The sequence below is a fragment of the Dipteris shenzhenensis genome, chromosome 24 (assembly GCF_047967505.1).
Source record: "Dipteris shenzhenensis isolate YYH24624 ecotype China chromosome 24, Dip_SZ_1.0, whole genome shotgun sequence".
Lineage (NCBI taxonomy): Eukaryota > Viridiplantae > Streptophyta > Polypodiopsida > Gleicheniales > Dipteridaceae > Dipteris > Dipteris shenzhenensis.
The window spans coordinates 5,187,224-5,195,163 of record NC_141619.1 but is presented as its reverse complement, the minus strand read 5'-3'; positions in this window follow the sequence as shown (position 1 = coordinate 5,195,163).

Genomic DNA, 7,940 nt, shown 5'->3' with positions numbered 1-7,940 from the left:
TATTATTTCACACTCTCACAAGCCATTATGATAGATAATATGGGTCTATTAATCTACTAGACTCTCTAAGAACATGAAGTCAAGGAATCTTGGTCGAATAGTTCATCCTCACAAAGCAAACCTTGCTCTTTTGAGAATCCCCATAATATTCCGCCTCTTATAAGAGTCAAAGAAGAACATGAGAATATGGAAATCAAGTAACGAATCCCCCTGCAAATATGCCTAGTAAGAGTTAAAGAAGAACACAGAAAATAGAAATTAAGAAGCAAATCCCCTCCAAATATGCCTATGTGTAGTGCAAGTGCACAGATTTCTTAACCCAATAATAATAATCTCATAGAGGAACTATCTATCCAAGTACTCACCCATGCTACTAAATAAGCTAGAAAAAGATGTTCTTTAGCTCTTTAAACATCAGGGAGAGAGGAAGACTTACAAGATGTGGGTACACGGGATACAATTAAGGAATTCAGGTTGACTTATGGGGAGAAAAGACAACGATGTGCAATGAGTGAAAAGGAAACCTTACACGATGTCGCACTCGATCCAAAAACATAGGCTTTAAGGTTGATGTCTCCATATATCCTATAACCAAACTTTGTGGTGTAACTACATAAATTTTCTAGTAAAATCTATTAAATGCAAACAGTTGGATTCCATCTTAGCTTAGAAAGGAAGACCAATACAAGCTTGTGCTATCTTGAGGGCTCCCAAATGTTAATCCATGTAGAATCAATGACCCATAGCTTGTGACATCATAACAAACCTATCATGATGTATCATTAAGCTAAATTTTTCCTATAAACTTCATTGAGATGATTGATCTTAAGGTCAACTATGCATGACTTGAATCGAAACTCCAATTCTAGTTGCCCCCTTAGAAGAGAAAGTGGCTAACCAAGAGGAGTTATCATCTTATGTGGGTAAAATAAGCAAGTTTTGTCCTCAATCCTAAGGAATTGCTCTTACCATGACCAACTCAAGGGCCATCTGATGACAAGAGTGACTGATAGATCTCATAATCTAGGATCAACTAACGTGTTTCTCCAAATCGTGACCTACTAGAATCATTCATCCATAGAGGAGGTTATGACTCTATCTCATAAAGCTGTATATAGTCTCATGTTTAAGCGTAGTAACGTATGTCGAATTGAATAATTATGCTCCCAAACCTCATAAAATGAACAATGTCAAAGAAGTTCCATCTCGAAGGAAGTTTGTGCACAAAGAAACTTCATCTCATCCCAAATGTGGAGAGAGCTAGTAAGGCAAGAATGTGCCTAAGTCCAACGGGGACTAAAAAAACACTTCCTTGCATAATTTAGCATTGAGGAGCTAGCTTCATGAAGAAAGAGTTGCTTTTCAATACTAGAAACTTGGGGGAAAATGCCATGCTTTGTAGTTTCGAGTCCAAAATACTATGACCCACCTGTCATCTCAAAAGTGATAAAAACATATGTTTCATAATGTTCCATGAACGTAGAAATACAACAATAATCTTTAGGCTTGCTCAATAATCTAAGGATCAAAGATGGGAAAATTTAGAAGCACATCCCTCATTACAAGGAAGAGCTATATTATGTGAAGTGCTCACTTTCAGCAATTGAGCGACATGAGCATCTAATGAGAAATGTTAATGTACTTTTATCCTTCATGCAATTTGAAAAAACATAAAGGATTGTGAAGATGAGTATATCTCTTTGCTCAATCCTATACATTCCAAGGCCATGACATTTCAACAGATCGTCCCTATATTGATCCAATCCTAACCTTTGCAATCAATTTTTGGTAGGCGAAAAACAATTCGACACATTTACTTAAACAGAAGCCCAATCCTACACCACATTGATCTCATGTATAAATTATAATTACATACACAAAAAGAATTCCTATATATGTCTTGCCACCTAAATGAGAAGAAGTAGTACCAAATACTAGACCCATATTAGACAACTCTAATGAAACTACACAAACAAGAAAAAAAGAAAGTCAAGGAAAATTCAAGCTAAAGCTATTTGACTCAATGGATGAGATAAAGGAAACAAAAAAATGTGATCACACCTTGATTACCATTTCTTGTAAGGAGCAAATCACCTTCAATCAATAGTTTCACAAGTAATCACACCAAATCTGTAAGCAATGCCCATAGACAATATTCAAGCTCCTATCTAAACATTAGAAATCCAACAACTTTGTTTGGAGAAATGCTTGAGGATGCAAGATTGTCTTAATATTGGTGATAGTGAGGAACCAAAGAAACTTCACATGTACCGATAAACTTTAGGCGTGAGAGTCCATGTGTGACTATTAAGTGGGGAATCTTTATGATGTAATATGTAGATCCCAAAACAAGCCAAATTATTGAGCTAATGAGCTAATAACTTCCCTAAAGAGAAGTAAAAGTTTCTTGACCAAGATATGCCAATTAAGTGGTAGAGGATCGTTAATGTTTTATCAATTCTACCTCCAATTGAAAGCATTAAAAAGAACATTCTTCACTTACAGTCAAAAGAATTACCTTTCACCAGACAAGAAGAATTCTTCGAAATCCTTAAAGAAACCTCCACAAGATTCTAGCATGAATGTTTATTAGTACTAGTTTGCCATTTTGAACTGTGTAAGAGAGTAGTTGGTAAGAAAAGCCACACGAGGGGGGGGGGAAGAGAGAGAGAGAGAGAGAGAGAGAGAGGCCTCTATAGAAGGCCTCATGGGTCTATGAGACAAAGTACCAACACCACCAAGTGACTTACTACATCTAGATAACTAGCTCCTCCAAGTAATTATAAGGCACAACTGCATTCTAATACTATCATAAAGTGGCCTTTACAACATCAGCTTAAAATTGAGAGTCATTGGTTTGGATTTGGAGTCCCTAATTAATGCTTGCCATAACGATGAACTGCCCATTTCTTGCTTTGCGTGCTTTCCTTTACTTTGGTGAGCTCACTATTTCTTTGTTTGAGCTAGATCGAGGTGAGCTCCTCAAATATCCAAATCTTCGTACCCTTCTGCTCATGTGTTTGTCTGAGGATCTTGCTACCCTCCCTCATCATGAAGATACCCATCTGTCTCCTCATTCTCATCCTCATGAAGATACCCATCTTTCGACCCTCCAACGCATAAGACCAAATTCTATTATACTCTAGATTCCTACTCTTTTACTTCCATGTAAACATCAGCTCTATTTGCTTTGTTGTACCTTCTTTCCAAGAGTTGCAAATTGGAGCTTAAGATCTCGTATTCATGCCGCAACTAATAGATTTGTTCCTCTGGCTCTAAAATCATTCTCCACTTCTTATATATCTTTATATAGGGGAGAGAGATGGGAGGCTTATAATGGGGTAAAGCTAGCTGGAGGAATCGAGGCAACTTGGCATTGGGTTCCATGGTGGCCTGCATGGATCAAGCGGGAGTTCAGCCCAAGTCGAGGTTAGGGAAGGGTTGGAACGAACTGTGAACTAAACTTTTGAGCCAAATCTTTGATATTTTGAACTAAACTAAAGACAATAGAATTGAAAGAGACAAGTTGGCAGCATGAAGCGAGTTTGAGTTGAGAACTATGACTAAGAACATATGCTAACTTATGCTTGAACAGCTGAAGAAAGCACTAAAGAAAATGTGATTTGATAAGCGCTTTAGAGGAGAGAAAAATATGCACAGGTTGAGTAGAGAAGTTAAGGGGGGTGTTTTGGGAAAGGGGGGGGGGGGGGGAGGAGAGAGAGAGAGAGAGAGAGAGAGAGAGAGTGCTAGTCTTAACTGATACATTTTAAGAAAATAATGGAGACCAAAATTGTTAGAATGCAAGGGTCCATTAGTAAACCTTATAGTAGAGGGTCTACATTAAGGTTATGACATGTGGCAAAATTGCATGCAAAGGGTGATGTTGCATAGGCAACTTTGTTTGGTCACTGTCCCAATCGCCGGTTTTGCAAGTCCTGTGAACTCTCATGAGGATCATGGATGCTAGAAGAGGCACTGACCATTCCTTTTTGGAGCTACTCAAAGTTGGCAGAGATTGGTTGATGATGTTGGAGAGCAACATGTGCTGAACCAATGTCATCTTCTTTCTTTATCCTATGTGGAGCAGTCTTTGCCAGTTGTATGCTAAGATTCTCACAGCCCTTACAGGATCTTATATCCAACTGTGTTTGGCTATGTGTCGACTCTTGTCTAGGGAATCTAGTTTGTGGATCTTAGAGGCCTTTGTGGCTTGTGACCATCATTGTACACATAAGGATATGTGGAGGTTTGTGTGACTTTTAACAATATAGTTGTTATTCTAGTGTGAATTTTCTTTTCAGCTCTCTATGCTCAGTTTTATATTTCATGTGAGTGGTCAATGAGTTATTTGAACCTGTGAGTGTTGATCTACAATCTCAAATATCTAACAAAAATTCATCATTTGCTAAACTATACTACATTCTAAAAACCCCAAAGCATTAGGCAACTTTACTATTCTAGCACCATGAGGCAAACAATGCATTTAAAACAATGAGCTAAGAAAATTTTTCTTTATAAATGTTGTTTCTTCAAAAACCACTCGTAGCTGAAGAACCGAGTCTCGACTGCACAGGAGTACGTCGACGGCTCTGCGATGTAAATTTTATACATCTTACATTTGCCTCGTGTCACATTATCTACTCATGGAATATGTTAGCATGAAATAGAGACCTTCGCTTCTTGACACTTATCTACAACAAAGCTACATTTTTTAGTTAACAAGCACAATAAAAATTATAATTCCACATCGACACTCATGGCAGGGCCAAATCAACTAATAGGTCCTATATTTAATGATTGATGTGAGACCCTTTTTAGTGAAGACCACTTTAGCTCTCATTAAAGGATGAAATATAGAAATAAGACTTCCACCTAAATGAGCACTAGACCCTATACTCACTCGTGACTCGTATCAAGACAATACTAGGTAGAGAGAATAAAAGAGAACAAGAATAAATAGAACAAAACGATAATTGAAGACTCAAGCAACATTATCAAGAATGTTTTTCACATGGGACAGGAGAAGGTGATTTTTCATGTAACAATGAAATGTGTAGAGAACGAAAAGGAAGCTTGAATAAAACAAGAGTACATGAATGTTCCGTGGGCATCGAACCTACAAAGAGGGCAATGGGTGAGATGAGCAAAAGGAAAAAACTTTAGTACAACTTTCACATAACACTAGATTTAGATACCTTGATTTAACTATTAGAGCTCATGAAATTGAGAGCAAGTTTCCAATAAAAATACCAGAATTTCCCAAGCACTATGATTCTAGCAATATAAGCAATAAACAAGAAGCAACCTTAACTCCAAACACCACACAAAATTAAGTTTTATGCATCTTACCTCAACATACTTTCTCATCATGACAATGGGACAGATCGTTATATAACCAAGCAATAAACAAGAGGTTGCCTTTATAATTTTTTATAGTTTTATTCATCTTACCTCAATCTTTCATCTCACTATTTCTCATGAACAATTTAAGCACTTCCTAACTACAACAATTAAGGGATCAATTAGTTGTGCCACCTTTCTCAGTGACTAATGATTCGAAATAAGACTTTAATTACAGCTATCAAAACTCAAGGGTGCAAATCACTAAATTCTCAATAACCAGGATGGGGCTGCTTTAGGCCTGTACTGAATGTTCCTATGATGATGATATCATATTCATACAAGAATTCATCTCGGATATTTCCAGATACAATGGCATATTAAGGCACGAAATGAGAGGTCAAATGCTGATGAGAGGCGTGACTCAGACACCAAGCACATGAACATTCTGTGGCAAGAACATTCTGCCCAAATTCTGCAACATACCAGAAACATGTTGAAAGGCTGACAAAATGCTAGTTCCATGCTGAGGCAAGGAACCTCACCAATATCAGACTGGCATAAGAGGAAAGAGCTGACCAAACACTATACAGCACAGGCAACCTTACGTAAGCTTGAACAAAAACCCTCTCTACAATGGTCAGCTAGAAAAATGCACTCCTCAAAAGATCCGCACAGTTTTTAAAAAAAAGTAATCAATGAAGTTGCAAACTAATTGACAGATTGACATGAAACTATACCAAAGCCAAACATAGGTGTACCACAAGCGCCATCACATATGCAAGGAGTCTTGCTGAAAAGGCCAAATAGTAAAGCCCCTCCTAGAGGTGCTTCCCCCCTCTCATACAAGATACAAGTTCTCTTTCTCCTCGTATAGCTGCACTTATAATGCAATCACATGCTGACAGGCCTTGCTTGGTTAGGGAATCTCAGGCTAGCAAGGGAGCACTCTCCTGATGATTACAAATATCCAAGATATCTCTGAGAATGAAGTGGGTTGTGGTGTCCTGTCTCCATGTCCTCTTTGTGAAGCCCAAGCACCCCTTCCTATCAAAGTTAGTCAGGGAAGCTAGTCACACATGTGATACACTCTCCCACTCTTAAGTAGCTGCTTTCCTCCATTCCGTGCCCCCTTAATGCAGCAATGAGTTGCCTCATGCAGTTTTTTGGTCCCAGCCAATGTCACAAGCTTTCCTAGACTTCAAACTTTTAATAATGATCTAGAACCAAATTTGTCAGCTTCATATTTCAATCATCCAAATTTACAACTCATCTAATTTTTGTTGGTAGAAGATGTCAAACCTAGGCCCAAAAGTTGAACGCTTGGCTCTAAGCAACTCGTGTGTTCCACGAAGCACCCACCACAACAATCTGAAATAAAATTAAAACTACTGGAGGAAGTGGGTGCGACGTAAGCAGCTTCTGTCTTGGACTACAATGAAATCAGTGTTCGTTTAGTTCCAATGATCAATGTCGGTGGAACCAGTCATTTACATGAAGCTGTATGTTGCATGCCCACTAGGATCTAGCCCTAAATACAGTCCAAAACTAGAATACATCTTGTGTAAAAGTTCACCCGGTTTTCCATGTCAATCGAGGTAAGGTGCTGGGGGCTGGAGATAATCCCCTTTTGCCTCTTAGTCTCCTTTCGCCCCGAGAGCTCCTGGAAGTTCAGGATTTGATATATGTTCAACATGAACCTGAAAGAGTTATCGGAAACTTTGGAATAAGTTAACTTCAGAGTTTAAAGTCAGGTGCAAGGATAGGTCTAAGGTGGGAGTCCATTGTTAGTCTGCAGAAGAACTTTCACGATTTCGTTTAAAAGTAAATGCTTAAAAGAAGGGAAGAATGTTATATATTTAGACGCTTATCCTCGGATTAGTGGATAGAAGGAGATAGGCTACCGTGGGACTAGAGGACTTGAACATTAGCAAAGGGCCAGCTACCTATATTCAGCCAAGACACTTTCCATAAAGCAAGATGCTCTTCTATATAAGACTGGCCAAGGCTATTGTCTTGGTATTCACCACTGCATGGTCTGGTTTAAATCTTGAGCAGTCGCTGTCAAAACAGGTCAACAATCCTTGCTGTAGGTTTGAGGTAATCTATAACAGGCCACCGATGGTGCACGCCCTGGAAAAGATATTTGCTGTCTGCTGTAGGATCAGTTTAGCAACGAGGGGCTGGTTAGAAATCTGCAGGCTGTTATCTAGAGGGATGTAAGATATTAATTAGGTTAGACCAAGCCCTTTGTCCCTGAAAGCCCACCAGCATCAGAAGTACTTTTTGAAAAACCAATAACCATGAAACTATCCATTGATATTGTCCCCTCGGGCCTGTTCAACTCTTACAATGCCTTTATGAGCTTGCAAACCTTGTTCTCTAAACCGGGCACCTCAAAATCTAGTGGTTGAGACTGCTTGAGGTGTCCATTCAAGAAGGCTGATTTCGCCATCTGAAAGACCTGCCACTTCTTATGCTAGCACTGCATGAATAGTAGTCATCCCTGCTATGGGTACAAAGGTTTCCTCAAAATCAAAGCCTTCCAGCTGTGAATAGCCCTGTACAATACGTCAAAGCTTCTACTTGTCCATAGATCT